This window comes from Diachasmimorpha longicaudata, chromosome 6 (genome assembly GCF_034640455.1).
Source record: "Diachasmimorpha longicaudata isolate KC_UGA_2023 chromosome 6, iyDiaLong2, whole genome shotgun sequence".
Lineage (NCBI taxonomy): Eukaryota > Metazoa > Arthropoda > Insecta > Hymenoptera > Braconidae > Diachasmimorpha > Diachasmimorpha longicaudata.
This window is the reverse complement of record NC_087230.1, coordinates 1690326-1709780: the sequence shown is the minus strand read 5'-3', so window position 1 is coordinate 1709780 and position 19455 is coordinate 1690326.

Below are 19455 nucleotides of genomic sequence, written 5' to 3'. Positions count from 1 at the left end.
CAGCCAAATTCTCCTAGCTATGATATTTCCAAAGATATGGACGAAAAACGGTCTGAGTCCAAATCCGGGCCCGTTTTGCTCTAGGAGGCCCAGGAGCCGAGAAAATCGCGAAAAACGAAAAAATTGACTTTAGGAAATTCGCGGACCCCTAGGAAAATCGGATATCGTCTCACGAATCGAATGGCGCCAGCCAAATTGTCCTAGCTATGATATTTCCAAAGATATGGGCTAAAAACGGTGTGTGGCCAAATCCGTGCCCGTTTTGCTCTAGGAGGCCCAGGAGCCGAGAAAAAGGCGAAAAACGAAAAAATCGACTGTGGACAATTCCCGGACCCCCAGAAAAATCGGAAATCGTCTCACGAATCCAATGGCGCCAGCCAAATTCTCCTAGCTATGATATTTCCAAAGATATGGATGAAAAACGGTCTGAGTCCAAATCCGGGCCCGTTTTGCTCTAGGAGGCCCAGGAGCCGAGAAAATCGCGAAAAACGAACAAATCGACTTCAGAAAATTCCCGGACGCCTAGAAAAATCGGAAATCGTCTCACGAATCGAATAGGCGCCAGCCAAATCGTCCTAGCTATGATATTTCCAAAGATATGGGCGAAAAACGGTGTGTGGCCAAATCCGTGCCCGTTTTGCTCTAGGAGGCCCAGGAGCCCAGAAAAAGGCGAAAAACGAAAAAATCGACTGTGGACAATTCCCGAACCCCTAGAAAAATCGGAAATCGTCTCACGAATCCAATGGTGTCAGCCAAATTCTTCTAGCTATGATGTTTCCAAAGATATGGACGAAAAACGGTCTGAGTTCAAATCCGGGCCCGTTTTGCTCTAGGAGGCCCAGGAGCCGAGAAAATCGCGAAAAACGAAAAAATCGACTTTAGAAAATTCCCGGACCCCTAGGAAAATCGGAAATCGTCTCACGAATCGAATGGCGCCAGCCAAATTCTCCTAGCTATGATATTTCCAAAGATATGGACGAAAAACGGTCTGAGTCCAAATCCGGGCCCGTTTTGCTCTAGGAGGCCCAGGAGCCGAGAAAAAGGCGAAAAACGAAAAAATCGACTGTGGACAATTCCCGGACCCCTAGAAAAATCGGAAATCGTCTCACGAATCCAATGGCGCCAGCCAAATTCTCCTAGCTATGATATTTCCAAAGATATGGGCGAAAAACGGTGTGTGGCCAAATCCGTGCCCGTTTTGCTCTAGGAGGCCCAGGAGCCGAGAAAATCGCGAAAAACGAAAAAATCGACTGTGGACAATTCCCGGACCCCTAGAAAAAACGGAAATCGTCTCACGAATCCAATGGCGCCAGCCAAATTCTCCTAGCTATGATGTTTCCAAAGATATGGACGAAAAACGGTCTGAGTCCAAATCCGGGCCCGTTTTGCTCTAGGAGGCCCAGGAGCCGAGAAAATCGCGAAAAACGAAAAAATCGACTTTAGAAAATTGCCGGACCCCTAGGAAAATCGGAAATCGTCTCACGAATCGCATGGCGCCAGCCAAATTGTCCTAGCTATGATATTTCCAAAGATATGGGCGAAAAACGGTGTGTGGCCAAATCCGTGCCCGTTTTGCTCTAGGAGGCCCAGGAGCCGAGAAAATCGCGAAAAACGAAAAAATCGACTTCAGAAAATTCCCGGACCCCTAGAAAAATCGGGAATCGTCTCACGAATCCAATGGCGCCAGCCAAATTCTCCTAGCTATGATATTTCCAAAGATATGGACGAAAAACGGTCTGAGTCCAAATCCGGGCCCGTTTTGCTCTAGGAGGCCCAGGAGCAGAGAAAATCGCGGAAAACGAAAAAATCGACTTTAGAAAATTCCGGGACCCCTAAGAAAATCGGAAATCGTCTCACGAATCGAATGGCGCCAGCCAAATTGTCCTAGCTATAATATTTCCAAAGATATGGACGAAAAACCGTGTGTGGCCAAATCCGTGCCCGTTTTGCTCTAGGAGGCCCAGGATCCGAGAAAAAGGCGAAAAACGAAAAAATCGACTGTGGACAATTCCCGGACCCCTAGAAAAATCGGAAATCGTCTCACGAATCCAATGGCGCCAGCCAAATTCTCCTAGCTATGATATTTCCAAAGATATGGACGAAAAACGGTCTGAGTCCAAATCCGGGCCCGTTTTGCTCTAGGAGGCCCAGGAGCCGAGAAAATCGCGAAAAACGAAAAAATTGACTTTAGGAAATTCGCGGACCCCTAGAAAAATCGGATATCGTCTCACGAATCGAATGGCGCCAGCCAAATTGTCCTAGCTATGATATTTCCAAAGATATGGGCGAAAAACGGTGTGTGGCCAAATCCGTGCCCGTTTTGCTCTAGGAGGCCCAGGAGCCGAGAAAATCGCGAATAACGAAAAAATCGACTGTGGACAATTCCCGGACCCCTAGAAAAAACGGAAATCGTCTCACGAATCCAATGGCGCCAGCCAAATTCTCCTAGCTATGATGTTTCCAAAGATATGGACGAAAAACGGTCTGAGTCCAAATCCGGGCCCGTTTTGCTCTAGGAGGCCCAGGAGCCGAGAAAATCGCGAAAAACGAAAAAATCGACTTTAGAAAATTGCCGGACCCCTAGGAAAATCGGAAATCGTCTCACGAATCGCATGGCGCCAGCCAAATTGTCCTAGCTATGATATTTCCAAAGATATGGGCGAAAAACGGTGTGTGGCCAAATCCGTGCCCGTTTTGCTCTAGGAGGCCCAGGAGCCGAGAAAATCGCGAAAAACGAAAAAATCGACTTCAGAAAATTCCCGGACCCCTAGAAAAATCGGGAATCGTCTCACGAATCCAATGGCGCCAGCCAAATTCTCCTAGCTATGATATTTCCAAAGATATGGACGAAAAACGGTCTGAGTCCAAATCCGGGCCCGTTTTGCTCTAGGAGGCCCAGGAGCAGAGAAAATCGCGGAAAACGAAAAAATCGACTTTAGAAAATTCCCGGACCCCTAAGAAAATCGGAAATCGTCTCACGAATCGAATGGCGCCAGCCAAATTGTCCTAGCTATAATATTTCCAAAGATATGGACGAAAAACCGTGTGTGGCCAAATCCGTGCCCGTTTTGCTCTAGGAGGCCCAGGATCCGAGAAAAAGGCGAAAAACGAAAAAATCGACTGTGGACAATTCCCGGACCCCTAGAAAAATCGGAAATCGTCTCACGAATCCAATGGCGCCAGCCAAATTCTCCTAGCTATGATATTTCCAAAGATATGGACGAAAAACGGTCTGAGTCCAAATCCGGGCCCGTTTTGCTCTAGGAGGCCCAGGAGCCGGGAAAATCGCGAAAAACGAAAAAATTGACTTTAGGAAATTCGCGGACCCCTAGGAAAATCGGATATCGTCTCACGAATCGAATGGCGCCAGCCAAATTGTCCTAGCTATGATATTTCCAAAGATATGGGCTAAAAACGGTGTGTGGCCAAATCCGTGCCCGTTTTGCTCTAGGAGGCCCAGGAGCCGAGAAAAAGGCGAAAAACGAAAAAATCGACTGTGGACAATTCCCGGACCCCCAGAAAAATCGGAAATCGTCTCACGAATCCAATGGCGCCAGCCAAATTCTCCTAGCTATGATATTTCCAAAGATATGGACGAAAAACGGTCTGAGTCCAAATCCGGGCCCGTTTTGCTCTAGGAGGCCCAGGAGCCGAGAAAATCGCGAAAAACGAACAAATCGACTTCAGAAAATTCCCGGACGCCTAGAAAAATCGGAAATCGTCTCACGAATCGAATAGGCGCCAGCCAAATCGTCCTAGCTATGATATTTCCAAAGATATGGGCGAAAAACGGTGTGTGGCCAAATCCGTGCCCGTTTTGCTCTAGGAGGCCCAGGAGCCCAGAAAAAGGCGAAAAACGAAAAAATCGACTGTGGACAATTCCCGAACCCCTAGAAAAATCGGAAATCGTCTCACGAATCCAATGGCGTCAGCCAAATTCTTCTAGCTATGATATTTCCAAAGATATGGACGAAAAACGGTCTGAGTTCAAATCCGGGCCCGTTTTGCTCTAGGAGGCCCAGGAGCCGAGAAAATCGCGAAAAACGAAAAAATCGACTTTAGAAAATTCCCGGACCCCTAGGAAAATCGGAAATCGTCTCACGAATCGAATGGCGCCAGCCAAATTCTCCTAGCTATGATATTTCCAAAGATATGGACGAAAAACGGTCTGAGTCCAAATCCGGGCCCGTTTTGCTCTAGGAGGCCCAGGAGCCGAGAAAAAGGCGAAAAACGAAAAAATCGACTGTGGACAATTCCCGGACCCCTAGAAAAATCGGAAATCGTCTCACGAATCCAATGGCGCCAGCCAAATTCTCCTAGCTATGATATTTCCAAAGATATGGACGAAAAACGGTCTGAGTCCAAATCCGGGCCCGTTTTGCTCTAGGAGGCCCAGGAGCCGAGAAAATCGCGAAAAACGAAAAAATCGACTTTAGAAAATTGCCGGACCCCTAGGAAAATCGGAAATCGTCTCACGAATCGAATGGCGTCAGCCAAATTGTCCTAGCTATAATATTTCCAAAGATATGGGCGAAAAACGGTGTGTGGCCAAATCCGTGCCCGTATTGCTCTAGGAGGCCCAGGAGCCGAGAAAAAGGCGAAAAACGAAAAAATCGACTGTGGACAATTCCCGAACCCCTAGAAAAATCGGAAATCGTCTCACGAATCCAATGGCATCAGCCAAATTCTCCTAGCTATGATATTTCCAAAGATATGGGCGAAAAACGGTGTGTGGTCAAATCCGGGCCCGTTTTGCTCTAGGAGGCCCAGGAGCCGAGAAAATCGCGAAAAACGAAAAAATCGACTTTAGAAAATTGCCGGACCCCTAGGAAAATCGGAAATCGTCTCACGAATCGAATGGCGCCAGCCAAATTGTCCTAGCTATGATATTTCCAAACATATGGACGAAAAACGGTCTGAGTCCAAATCCGGGCCCGTTTTGCTCTAGGAGGCCCAGGAGCCGAGAAAAAGGCGAAAAACGAAAAAATCGACTGTGGACAATTCCCGGACCCCTAGAAAAATCGGAAATCGTCTCACGAATCCAATGGCGCCAGCCAAATTCTCCTAGCTATGATATTTCCAAAGATATGGACGAAAAACGGTCTGAGTCCAAATCCGGGCCCGTTTTGCTCTAGGAGGCCCAGGAGCCGAGAAAATCGCGAAAAACGAAAAAATCGACTTTAGAAAATTGCCGGACCCCTAAGAAAATCGGAAATCGTCTCACGAATCGAATGGCGCCAGCCAAATTCTCCTAGCTATGATATTTCCAAAGATATGGACGAAAAACGCTCTGAGTCCAAATCCGTGCCCGTTTTGCTCGAGGAGGCCCAGGAGCCGAGAAAAAGGCGAAAAACGAAAAAATCGACTGTGGACAATTCCCGGACCCCTAGAAAAATCGGAAATCGTCCCACGAATCCAATGGCGCCAGCCAAATTCTCCTAGCTATGATTTTTCCAAAGATATGAACGAAAAACGGTCTGAGTCCAAATCCGGGCCCGTATTGCTCTAGGAGGCCCAGGAGCCGAGAAAATCGCGAAAAACGAAAAAATCGACTTGAGAAAATTCCCGGACCCCTAGGAAAATCGGAAATCGTCTCACGAATCGAATGGCGCCAGCCAAATTGTCCTAGCTATGATTTTTCCAAAGATATGGGCGAAAAACGGTGTGTGGCCAAATCCGTGCCCGTTTTGCTCTAGGAGGCCCAGGAGCCGAGAAAAAGGCGTAAAACGAAAAAATCGACTGTGGACAATTCCCGGACCCCTAGAAAAATCGGAAATCGTCTCACGAATCCAATGGCGCCAGCCAAATTCTCCTAGCTATGATATTTCCAAAGATATGGACGAAAAACGGTCTGAGTCCAAATCCGGGCCCGTTTTGCTCTAGGAGGCCCAGGAGCCGAGAAAATCGCGAAAAACGAAAAAATCGACTTTAGAAAATTGCCGGACCCCTAAGAAAATCGGAAATCGTCTCACGAATCGAATGGCGCCAGCCAAATTCTCCTAGCTATGATATTTCCAAAGATATGGACGAAAAACGCTCTGAGTCCAAATCCGTGCCCGTTTTGCTCGAGGAGGCCCAGGAGCCGAGAAAAAGGCGAAAAACGAAAAAATCGACTGTGGACAATTCCCGGACCCCTAGAAAAATCGGAAATCGTCCCACGAATCCAATGGCGCCAGCCAAATTCTCCTAGCTATGATTTTTCCAAAGATATGAACGAAAAACGGTCTGAGTCCAAATCCGGGCCCGTATTGCTCTAGGAGGCCCAGGAGCCGAGAAAATCGCGAAAAACGAAAAAATCGACTTGAGAAAATTCCCGGACCCCTAGGAAAATCGGAAATCGTCTCACGAATCGAATGGCGCCAGCCAAATTGTCCTAGCTATGATTTTTCCAAAGATATGGGCGAAAAACGGTGTGTGGCCAAATCCGTGCCCGTTTTGCTCTAGGAGGCCCAGGAGCCGAGAAAAAGGCGTAAAACGAAAAAATCGACTGTGGACAATTCCCGGACCCCTAGAAAAATCGGAAATCGTCTCACGAATCCAATGGCGCCAACCAAATTGTCCTAGCTATGATATTTCCAAAGATATGGACAAAAAACGTTGTGAGTCCAAATCCGGGCCCGTTTTGCTCTAGGAGGCTCCGGAGCCGAGAAAATCGCGAAAAACGAAAAAATCGACTTTAGAAAATTGCCGGACCCCTAGGAAAATCGGAAATCGTCTCACGAATCGAATGGCGCCAGCCAAATTGTCCTAGCTATGATATTTCCAAAGATATGAGCGAAAAACGGTGTGTGGCCAAATCCGTGCCCGTTTTGCTCTAGGAGGCCCAGGAGCCGAGAAAAAGGCGAAAAACGAAAAAATCGACTACAAAAAATTCCCGGACCCCTAGAAAAATCGGGAATCGTCTCACGAATCCAATGGCGTCAGCCAAATCCTTCTAGCTATGATATTTCCAAAGATATGGACGAAAAACGGTCTGAGTTCAAATCCGGGCCCGTTTTGCTCTAGGAGGCCCAGGAGCCGAGAAAATCGCAAAAAACGAAAAAATCGACTTTAAAAAATTCCCGGACCCCTAGGAAAATCGGAAATCGTCTCACGAATCGAATGGCGCCAGCCAAATTCTCCTAGGTATGATATTTCCAAAGATATGGACGAAAAACGGTCTGAGTCCAAATCCGGGCCCGTTTTGCTCTAGGAGGCCCAGGAGCCGAGAAAAAGGCGAAAAACGAAAAAATCGACTGTGGACAATTCCCGGACCCCTAGAAAAATCGGAAATCGTCTCACGAATCCAATGGCGCCAGCCAAATTCTCCTAGCTATGATATTTCCAAAGATATGGACGAAAAACGGTCTGAGTCCAAATCCGGGCCCGTTTTGCTCTAGGAGGCCCAGGAGCCGAGAAAATCGCGAAAAACGAAAAAATCGACTTTAGAAAATTGCCGGACCCCTAGGAAAATCGGAAATCGTCTCACGAATCGAATGGCGTCAGCCAAATTGTCCTAGCTATAATATTTCCAAAGATATGGGCGAAAAACGGTGTGTGGCCAAATCCGTGCCCGTATTGCTCTAGGAGGCCCAGGAGCCGAGAAAAAGGCGAAAAACGAAAAAATCGACTGTGGACAATTCCCGGACCCCTAGAAAAATCGGGAATCGTCTCACGAATCCAATGGCGCCAGCCAAATTCTCCTAGCTATGATATTTCCAAAGATATGGACGAAAAACGGTCTGAGTCCAAATCCGGGCCCGTTTTGCTCTAGGAGGCCCAGGAGCCGAGAAAATCGCGAAAAACGAAAAAATCGACTTCAGAAACTTGCCGGACCCCTAAGAAAATCGGAAATCGTCTCACGAATCGAATGGCGCCAGCCAAATTGTCCTAGCTATGATATTTCCAAACATATGGACGAAAAACGGTCTGAGTCCAAATCCGGGCCCGTTTTGCTCTAGGAGGCCCAGGAGCCGAGAAAATCGCGAAAAACGAAAAAATCGAGTTTAGAAAATTGCCGGACCCCTAGGAAAATCGGAAATCGTCTCACGAATCGCATGGCGCCAGCCAAATTGTCCTAGCTATGATATTTCCAAACATATGGACGAAAAACGGTCTGAGTCCAAATCCGGGCCCGTTTTGCTCTAGGAGGCCCAGGAGCCGAGAAAATCGCGAAAAACGAAAAAATCGACTTTAGAAAATTGCCGGACCCCTAAGAAAATCGGAAATCGTCTCACGAATCGAATGGCGCCAGCCAAATTGTCCTAGCTATAATATTTCCAAAGATATGGACGAAAAACGGTGTGTGGCCAAATCCGTGCCCGTTTTGCTCTAGGAGGCACAGGAGCCGAGAAAAAGGCGAAAAATGAAAAAATCGACTTCAAAAAATTCCCGGACCCCTAGAAAAATCGGGAATCGTCTCACGAATCCAATGGCGTCAGCCAAATCCTTCTAGCTATGATATTTCCAAAGATATGGACGAAAAACGGTCTGAGTTCAAATCCGGGCCCGTTTTGCTCTAGGAGGCCCAGGAGCCGAGAAAATCGCGAAAAACGAAAAAATCGACTTTAGAAAATTCCCGGACCCCTAGGAAAATCGGAAATCGTCTCACGAATCGAATGGCGCCAGCCAAATTCTCCTAGGTATGATATTTCCAAAGATATGGACGAAAAACGGTCTGAGTCCAAATCCGGGCCCGTTTTGCTCTAGGAGGCCCAGGAGCCGAGAAAAAGGCGAAAAACGAAAAAATCGACTGTGGACAATTCCCGGACCCCTAGAAAAATCGGAAATCGTCTCACGAATCCAATGGCGCCAGCCAAATTCTCCTAGCTATGATATTTCCAAAGATATGGACGAAAAACGGTCTGAGTCCAAATCCGGGCCCGTTTTGCTCTAGGAGGCCCAGGAGCCGAGAAAATCGCGAAAAACGAAAAAATCGACTTTAGAAAATTGCCGGACCCCTAGGAAAATCGGAAATCGTCTCACGAATCGAATGGCGTCAGCCAAATTGTCCTAGCTATAATATTTCCAAAGATATGGGCGAAAAACGGTGTGTGGCCAAATCCGTGCCCGTATTGCTCTAGGAGGCCCAGGAGCCGAGAAAAAGGCGAAAAACGAAAAAATCGACTGTGGACAATTCCCGAACCCCTAGAAAAATCGGAAATCGTCTCACGAATCCAATGGCGTCAGCCAAATTCTCCTAGCTATGATATTTCCAAAGATATGGGCGAAAAACGGTGTGTGGTCAAATCCGTGCCCGTTTTGCTCTAGGAGGCCCAGGAGGCGAGAGAATCGCGAAAAACGAAAAAATCGACTACAGAAAATTCCCGGACCCCTAGAAAAATCGGGAATCGTCTCACGAATCCAATGGCGCCAGCCAAATTCTCCTAGCTATGATATTTCCAAAGATATGGACGAAAAACGGTCTGAGTCCAAATCCGGGCCCGTTTTGCTCTAGGAGGCCCAGGAGCCGAGAAAATCGCGAAAAACGAAAAAATCGACTTCAGAAACTTGCCGGACCCCTAAGAAAATCGGAAATCGTCTCACGAATCGAATGGCGCCAGCCAAATTGTCCTAGCTATGATATTTCCAAACATATGGACGAAAAACGGTCTGAGTCCAAATCCGGGCCCGTTTTGCTCTAGGAGGCCCAGGAGCCGAGAAAATCGCGAAAAACGAAAAAATCGACTTTAGAAAATTGCCGGACCCCTAAGAAAATCGGAAATCGTCTCACGAATCGAATGGCGCCAGCCAAATTGTCCTAGCTATAATATTTCCAAAGATATGGACGAAAAACGGTGTGTGGCCAAATCCGTGCCCGTTTTGCTCTAGGAGGCCCAGGAGCCGAGAAAAAGGCGAAAAACGAAAAAATCGACTGTGGACAATTCCCGGGCCCCTAGAAAAATCGGAAATCGTCTCACGAATCCAATGGCGCCAGCCAAATCGTCCTAGCTATGATATTTCCAAAGATATGGGCGAAAAACGGTGTGTGGCCAAATCCGTGCCCGTTTTGCTCTAGGAGGCCCAGGAGCCGAGAAAATCGCGAAAAACGAACAAATCGACTTCAGAAAATTCCCGGACGCCTAGAAAAATCGGAAATCGTCTCACGAATCGAATGGCGCCAGCCAAATCGTCCTAGCTATGATATTTCCAAAGATATGGGCGAAAAACGGTGTGTGGCCAAATCCGTGCCCGTTTTGCTCTAGGAGGCCCAGGAGCCCAGAAAAAGGCGAAAAACGAAAAAATCGACTTTAGAAAATTCCCGGACCCCTAGGAAAATCGGAAATCGTCTCACGAATCCAATGGCGTCAGCCAAATCCTTCTAGCTATGATATTTCCAAAGATATGGACGAAAAACGGTCTGAGTTCAAATCCGGGCCCGTTTTGCTCTAGGAGGCCCAGGAGCCGAGAAAATCGCGAAAAACGAAAAAATCGACTTTAGAAAATTCCCGGACCCCTAGGAAAATCGGAAATCGTCTCACGAATCGAATGGCGCCAGCCAAATTCTCCTAGGTATGATATTTCCAAAGATATGGACGAAAAACGGTCTGAGTCCAAATCCGGGCCCGTTTTGCTCTAGGAGGCCCAGGAGCCGAGAAAAAGGCGAAAAACGAAAAAATCGACTGTGGACAATTCCCGGACCCCTAGAAAAATCGGAAATCGTCTCACGAATCCAATGGCGCCAGCCAAATTCTCCTAGCTATGATATTTCCAAAGATATGGACGAAAAACGGTCTGAGTCCAAATCCGGGCCCGTTTTGCTCTAGGAGGCCCAGGAGCCGAGAAAATCGCGAAAAACGAAAAAATCGACTTTAGAAAATTGCCGGACCCCTAAGAAAATCGGAAATCGTCTCACGAATCGAATGGCGTCAGCCAAATTCTCCTAGCTATGATATTTCCAAAGATATGGACGAAAAACGGTGTGTGGCCAAATCCGTGCCCGTTTTGCTCTAGGAGGCACAGGAGCCGAGAAAAAGGCGAAAAACGAAAAAATCGACTTCAGAAAATTCCCGGACCCCTAGAAAAATCGGGAATCGTCTCACGAATCCAATGGCGCCAGCCAAATTCTCCTAGCTATGATATTTCCAAAGATATGGACGAAAAACGGTCTGAGTCCAAATCCGGGCCCGTTTTGCTCTAGGAGGCCCAGGAGCCGAGAAAAAGGCGAAAAACGAAAAAATCGACTTCAAAAAATTCCCGGACCCCTAGAAAAATCGGGAATCGTCTCACGAATCCAATGGCGTCAGCCAAATCCTTCTAGCTATGATATTTCCAAAGATATGGACGAAAAACGGTCTGAGTTCAAATCCGGGCCCGTTTTGCTCTAGGAGGCCCAGGAGCCGAGAAAATCGCAAAAAACGAAAAAATCGACTTTAGAAAATTCCCGGACCCCTAGGAAAATCGGAAATCGTCTCACGAATCGAATGGCGCCAGCCAAATTCTCCTGGGTATGATATTTCCAAAGATATGGACGAAAAACGGTCTGAGTCCAAATCCGGGCCCGTTTTGCTCTAGGAGGCCCAGGAGCCGAGAAAAAGGCGAAAAACGAAAAAATCGACTGTGGACAATTCCCGGACCCCTAGAAAAATCGGAAATCGTCTCACGAATCCAATGGCGCCAGCCAAATTCTCCTAGCTATAATATTTCCAAAGATATGGGCGAAAAACGGTGTGTGGCCAAATCCGTGCCCGTATTGCTCTAGGAGGCCCAGGAGCCGAGAAAAAGGCGAAAAACGAAAAAATCGACTGTGGACAATTCCCGGACCCCTAGAAAAATCGGGAATCGTCTCACGAATCCAATGGCGCCAGCCAAATTCTCCTAGCTATGATATTTCCAAAGATATGGACGAAAAACGGTCTGAGTCCAAATCCGGGCCCGTTTTGCTCTAGGAGGCCCAGGAGCCGAGAAAATCGCGAAAAACGAAAAAATCGACTTCAGAAACTTGCCGGACCCCTAAGAAAATCGGAAATCGTCTCACGAATCGAATGGCGCCAGCCAAATTGTCCTAGCTATGATATTTCCAAACATATGGACGAAAAACGGTCTGAGTCCAAATCCGGGCCCGTTTTGCTCTAGGAGGCCCAGGAGCCGAGAAAATCGCGAAAAACGAAAAAATCGAGTTTAGAAAATTGCCGGACCCCTAGGAAAATCGGAAATCGTCTCACGAATCGCATGGCGCCAGCCAAATTGTCCTAGCTATGATATTTCCAAACATATGGACGAAAAACGGTCTGAGTCCAAATCCGGGCCCGTTTTGCTCTAGGAGGCCCAGGAGCCGAGAAAATCGCGAAAAACGAAAAAATCGACTTTAGAAAATTGCCGGACCCCTAAGAAAATCGGAAATCGTCTCACGAATCGAATGGCGCCAGCCAAATTGTCCTAGCTATAATATTTCCAAAGATATGGACGAAAAACGGTGTGTGGCCAAATCCGTGCCCGTTTTGCTCTAGGAGGCACAGGAGCCGAGAAAAAGGCGAAAAACGAAAAAATCGACTTCAAAAAATTCCCGGACCCCTAGAAAAATCGGGAATCGTCTCACGAATCCAATGGCGTCAGCCAAATCCTTCTAGCTATGATATTTCCAAAGATATGGACGAAAAACGGTCTGAGTTCAAATCCGGGCCCGTTTTGCTCTAGGAGGCCCAGGAGCCGAGAAAATCGCGAAAAACGAAAAAATCGACTTTAGAAAATTCCCGGACCCCTAGGAAAATCGGAAATCGTCTCACGAATCGAATGGCGCCAGCCAAATTCTCCTAGGTATGATATTTCCAAAGATATGGACGAAAAACGGTCTGAGTCCAAATCCGGGCCCGTTTTGCTCTAGGAGGCCCAGGAGCCGAGAAAAAGGCGAAAAACGAAAAAATCGACTGTGGACAATTCCCGGACCCCTAGAAAAATCGGAAATCGTCTCACGAATCCAATGGCGCCAGCCAAATTCTCCTAGCTATGATATTTCCAAAGATATGGACGAAAAACGGTCTGAGTCCAAATCCGGGCCCGTTTTGCTCTAGGAGGCCCAGGAGCCGAGAAAATCGCGAAAAACGAAAAAATCGACTTTAGAAAATTGCCGGACCCCTAGGAAAATCGGAAATCGTCTCACGAATCGAATGGCGTCAGCCAAATTGTCCTAGCTATAATATTTCCAAAGATATGGGCGAAAAACGGTGTGTGGCCAAATCCGTGCCCGTATTGCTCTAGGAGGCCCAGGAGCCGAGAAAAAGGCGAAAAACGAAAAAATCGACTGTGGACAATTCCCGAACCCCTAGAAAAATCGGAAATCGTCTCACGAATCCAATGGCGTCAGCCAAATTCTCCTAGCTATGATATTTCCAAAGATATGGGCGAAAAACGGTGTGTGGTCAAATCCGTGCCCGTTTTGCTCTAGGAGGCCCAGGAGGCGAGAGAATCGCGAAAAACGAAAAAATCGACTACAGAAAATTCCCGGACCCCTAGAAAAATCGGGAATCGTCTCACGAATCCAATGGCGCCAGCCAAATTCTCCTAGCTATGATATTTCCAAAGATATGGACGAAAAACGGTCTGAGTCCAAATCCGGGCCCGTTTTGCTCTAGGAGGCCCAGGAGCCGAGAAAATCGCGAAAAACGAAAAAATCGACTTCAGAAACTTGCCGGACCCCTAAGAAAATCGGAAATCGTCTCACGAATCGAATGGCGCCAGCCAAATTGTCCTAGCTATGATATTTCCAAAGATATGGACGAAAAACGGTCTGAGTTCAAATCCGGGCCCGTTTTGCTCTAGGAGGCCCAGGAGCCGAGAAAATCGCAAAAAACGAAAAAATCGACTTTAGAAAATTCCCGGACCCCTAGGAAAATCGGAAATCGTCTCACGAATCGAATGGCGCCAGCCAAATTCTCCTAGGTATGATATTTCCAAAGATATGGACGAAAAACGGTCTGAGTCCAAATCCGGGCCCGTTTTGCTCTAGGAGGCCCAGGAGCCGAGAAAAAGGCGAAAAACGAAAAAATCGACTGTGGACAATTCCCGGACCCCTAGAAAAATCGGAAATCGTCTCACGAATCCAATGGCGCCAGCCAAATTCTCCTAGCTATGATATTTCCAAAGATATGGACGAAAAACGGTCTGAGTCCAAATCCGGGCCCGTTTTGCTCTAGGAGGCCCAGGAGCCGAGAAAATCGCGAAAAACGAAAAAATCGACTTTAGAAAATTGCCGGACCCCTAGGAAAATCGGAAATCGTCTCACGAATCGAATGGCGTCAGCCAAATTGTCCTAGCTATAATATTTCCAAAGATATGGGCGAAAAACGGTGTGTGGCCAAATCCGTGCCCGTATTGCTCTAGGAGGCCCAGGAGCCGAGAAAAAGGCGAAAAACGAAAAAATCGACTGTGGACAATTCCCGGACCCCTAGAAAAATCGGGAATCGTCTCACGAATCCAATGGCGCCAGCCAAATTCTCCTAGCTATGATATTTCCAAAGATATGGACGAAAAACGGTCTGAGTCCAAATCCGGGCCCGTTTTGCTCTAGGAGGCCCAGGAGCCGAGAAAATCGCGAAAAACGAAAAAATCGACTTCAGAAACTTGCCGGACCCCTAAGAAAATCGGAAATCGTCTCACGAATCGAATGGCGCCAGCCAAATTGTCCTAGCTATGATATTTCCAAACATATGGACGAAAAACGGTCTGAGTCCAAATCCGGGCCCGTTTTGCTCTAGGAGGCCCAGGAGCCGAGAAAATCGCGAAAAACGAAAAAATCGAGTTTAGAAAATTGCCGGACCCCTAGGAAAATCGGAAATCGTCTCACGAATCGCATGGCGCCAGCCAAATTGTCCTAGCTATGATATTTCCAAACATATGGACGAAAAACGGTCTGAGTCCAAATCCGGGCCCGTTTTGCTCTAGGAGGCCCAGGAGCCGAGAAAATCGCGAAAAACGAAAAAATCGACTTTAGAAAATTGCCGGACCCCTAAGAAAATCGGAAATCGTCTCACGAATCGAATGGCGCCAGCCAAATTGTCCTAGCTATAATATTTCCAAAGATATGGACGAAAAACGGTGTGTGGCCAAATCCGTGCCCGTTTTGCTCTAGGAGGCACAGGAGCCGAGAAAAAGGCGAAAAATGAAAAAATCGACTTCAAAAAATTCCCGGACCCCTAGAAAAATCGGGAATCGTCTCACGAATCCAATGGCGTCAGCCAAATCCTTCTAGCTATGATATTTCCAAAGATATGGACGAAAAACGGTCTGAGTTCAAATCCGGGCCCGTTTTGCTCTAGGAGGCCCAGGAGCCGAGAAAATCGCGAAAAACGAAAAAATCGACTTTAGAAAATTCCCGGACCCCTAGGAAAATCGGAAATCGTCTCACGAATCGAATGGCGCCAGCCAAATTCTCCTAGGTATGATATTTCCAAAGATATGGACGAAAAACGGTCTGAGTCCAAATCCGGGCCCGTTTTGCTCTAGGAGGCCCAGGAGCCGAGAAAAAGGCGAAAAACGAAAAAATCGACTGTGGACAATTCCCGGACCCCTAGAAAAATGGGAAATCGTCTCACGAATCCAATGGCGCCAGCCAAATTCTCCTAGCTATGATATTTCCAAAGATATGGACGAAAAACGGTCTGAGTCCAAATCCGGGCCCGTTTTGCTCTAGGAGGCCCAGGAGCCGAGAAAATCGCGAAAAACGAAAAAATCGACTTTAGAAAATTGCCGGACCCCTAGGAAAATCGGAAATCGTCTCACGAATCGAATGGCGTCAGCCAAATTGTCCTAGCTATAATATTTCCAAAGATATGGGCGAAAAACGGTGTGTGGCCAAATCCGTGCCCGTATTGCTCTAGGAGGCCCAGGAGCCGAGAAAAAGGCGAAAAACGAAAAAATCGACTGTGGACAATTCCCGAACCCCTAGAAAAATCGGAAATCGTCTCACGAATCCAATGGCGTCAGCCAAATTCTCCTAGCTATGATATTTCCAAAGATATGGGCGAAAAACGGTGTGTGGTCAAATCCGTGCCCGTTTTGCTCTAGGAGGCCCAGGAGGCGAGAGAATCGCGAAAAACGAAAAAATCGACTACAGAAAATTCCCGGACCCCTAGAAAAATCGGGAATCGTCTCACGAATCCAATGGCGCCAGCCAAATTCTCCTAGCTATGATATTTCCAAAGATATGGACGAAAAACGGTCTGAGTCCAAATCCGGGCCCGTTTTGCTCTAGGAGGCCCAGGAGCCGAGAAAATCGCGAAAAACGAAAAAATCGACTTCAGAAACTTGCCGGACCCCTAAGAAAATCGGAAATCGTCTCACGAATCGAATGGCGCCAGCCAAATTGTCCTAGCTATGATATTTCCAAACATATGGACGAAAAACGGTCTGAGTCCAAATCCGGGCCCGTTTTGCTCTAGGAGGCCCAGGAGCCGAGAAAATCGCGAAAAACGAAAAAATCGACTTTAGAAAATTGCCGGACCCCTAAGAAAATCGGAAATCGTCTCACGAATCGAATGGCGCCAGCCAAATTGTCCTAGCTATAATATTTCCAAAGATATGGACGAAAAACGGTGTGTGGCCAAATCCGTGCCCGTTTTGCTCTAGGAGGCCCAGGAGCCGAGAAAAAGGCGAAAAACGAAAAAATCGACTGTGGACAATTCCCGGGCCCCTAGAAAAATCGGAAATCGTCTCACGAATCCAATGGCGCCAGCCAAATCGTCCTAGCTATGATATTTCCAAAGATATGGGCGAAAAACGGTGTGTGGCCAAATCCGTGCCCGTTTTGCTCTAGGAGGCCCAGGAGCCGAGAAAATCGCGAAAAACGAACAAATCGACTTCAGAAAATTCCCGGACGCCTAGAAAAATCGGAAATCGTCTCACGAATCGAATGGCGCCAGCCAAATCGTCCTAGCTATGATATTTCCAAAGATATGGGCGAAAAACGGTGTGTGGCCAAATCCGTGCCCGTTTTGCTCTAGGAGGCCCAGGAGCCCAGAAAAAGGCGAAAAACGAAAAAATCGACTTTAGAAAATTCCCGGACCCCTAGGAAAATCGGAAATCGTCTCACGAATCCAATGGCGTCAGCCAAATCCTTCTAGCTATGATATTTCCAAAGATATGGACGAAAAACGGTCTGAGTTCAAATCCGGGCCCGTTTTGCTCTAGGAGGCCCAGGAGCCGAGAAAATCGCGAAAAACGAAAAAATCGACTTTAGAAAATTCCCGGACCCCTAGGAAAATCGGAAATCGTCTCACGAATCGAATGGCGCCAGCCAAATTCTCCTAGGTATGATATTTCCAAAGATATGGACGAAAAACGGTCTGAGTCCAAATCCGGGCCCGTTTTGCTCTAGGAGGCCCAGGAGCCGAGAAAAAGGCGAAAAACGAAAAAATCGACTGTGGACAATTCCCGGACCCCTAGAAAAATCGGAAATCGTCTCACGAATCCAATGGCGCCAGCCAAATTCTCCTAGCTATGATATTTCCAAAGATATGGACGAAAAACGGTCTGAGTCCAAATCCGGGCCCGTTTTGCTCTAGGAGGCCCAGGAGCCGAGAAAATCGCGAAAAACGAAAAAATCGACTTTAGAAAATTGCCGGACCCCTAAGAAAATCGGAAATCGTCTCACGAATCGAATGGCGTCAGCCAAATTCTCCTAGCTATGATATTTCCAAAGATATGGACGAAAAACGGTGTGTGGCCAAATCCGTGCCCGTTTTGCTCTAGGAGGCACAGGAGCCGAGAAAAAGGCGAAAAACGAAAAAATCGACTTCAGAAAATTCCCGGACCCCTAGAAAAATCGGGAATCGTCTCACGAATCCAATGGCGCCAGCCAAATTCTCCTAGCTATGATATTTCCAAAGATATGGACGAAAAACGGTCTGAGTCCAAATCCGGGCCCGTTTTGCTCTAGGAGGCCCAGGAGCCGAGAAAAAGGCGAAAAACGAAAAAATCGACTTCAAAAAATTCCCGGACCCCTAGAAAAATCGGGAATCGTCTCACGAATCCAATGGCGTCAGCCAAATCCTTCTAGCTATGATATTTCCAAAGATATGGACGAAAAACGGTCTGAGTTCAAATCCGGGCCCGTTTTGCTCTAGGAGGCCCAGGAGCCGAGAAAATCGCAAAAAACGAAAAAATCGACTTTAGAAAATTCCCGGACCCCTAGGAAAATCGGAAATCGTCTCACGAATCGAATGGCGCCAGCCAAATTCTCCTAGGTATGATATTTCCAAAGATATGGACGAAAAACGGTCTGAGTCCAAATCCGGGCCCGTTTTGCTCTAGGAGGCCCAGGAGCCGAGAAAAAGGCGAAAAACGAAAAAATCGACTGTGGACAATTCCCGGACCCCTAGAAAAATCGGAAATCGTCTCACGAATCCAATGGCGCCAGCCAAATTCTCCTAGCTATGATATTTCCAAAGATATGGACGAAAAACGGTCTGAGTCCAAATCCGGGCCCGTTTTGCTCAAGGAGGCCCAGGAGCCGAGAAAATCGCGAAAAACGAAAAAATCGACTTTAGAAAATTGCCGGACCCCTAGGAAAATCGGAAATCGTCTCACGAATCGAATGGCGTCAGCCAAATTGTCCTAGCTATAATATTTCCAAAGATATGGGCGAAAAACGGTGTGTGGCCAAATCCGTGCCCGTATTGCTCTAGGAGGCCCAGGAGCCGAGAAAAAGGCGAAAAACGAAAAAATCGACTGTGGACAATTCCCGGACCCCTAGAAAAATCGGGAATCGTCTCACGAATCCAATGGCGCCAGCCAAATTCTCCTAGCTATGATATTTCCAAAGATATGGACGAAAAACGGTCTGAGTCCAAATCCGGGCCCGTTTTGCTCTAGGAGGCCCAGGAGCCGAGAAAATCGCGAAAAACGAAAAAATCGACTTCAGAAACTTGCCGGACCCCTAAGAAAATCGGAAATCGTCTCACGAATCGAATGGCGCCAGCCAAATTGTCCTAGCTATGATATTTCCAAACATATGGACGAAAAACGGTCTGAGTCCAAATCCGGGCCCGTTTTGCTCTAGGAGGCCCAGGAGCCGAGAAAATCGCGAAAAACGAAAAAATCGAGTTTAGAAAATTGCCGGACCCCTAGGAAAATCGGAAATCGTCTCACGAATCGCATGGCGCCAGCCAAATTGTCCTAGCTATGATATTTCCAAACATATGGACGAAAAACGGTCTGAGTCCAAATCCGGGCCCGTTTTGCTCTAGGAGGCCCAGGAGCCGAGAAAATCGCGAAAAACGAAAAAATCGACTTTAGAAAATTGCCGGACCCCTAAGAAAATCGGAAATCGTCTCACGAATCGAATGGCGCCAGCCAAATTGTCCTAGCTATAATATTTCCAAAGATATGGACGAAAAACGGTGTGTGGCCAAATCCGTGCCCGTTTTGCTCTAGGAGGCACAGGAGCCGAGAAAAAGGCGAAAAACGAAAAAATCGACTTCAAAAAATTCCCGGACCCCTAGAAAAATCGGGAATCGTCTCACGAATCCAATGGCGTCAGCC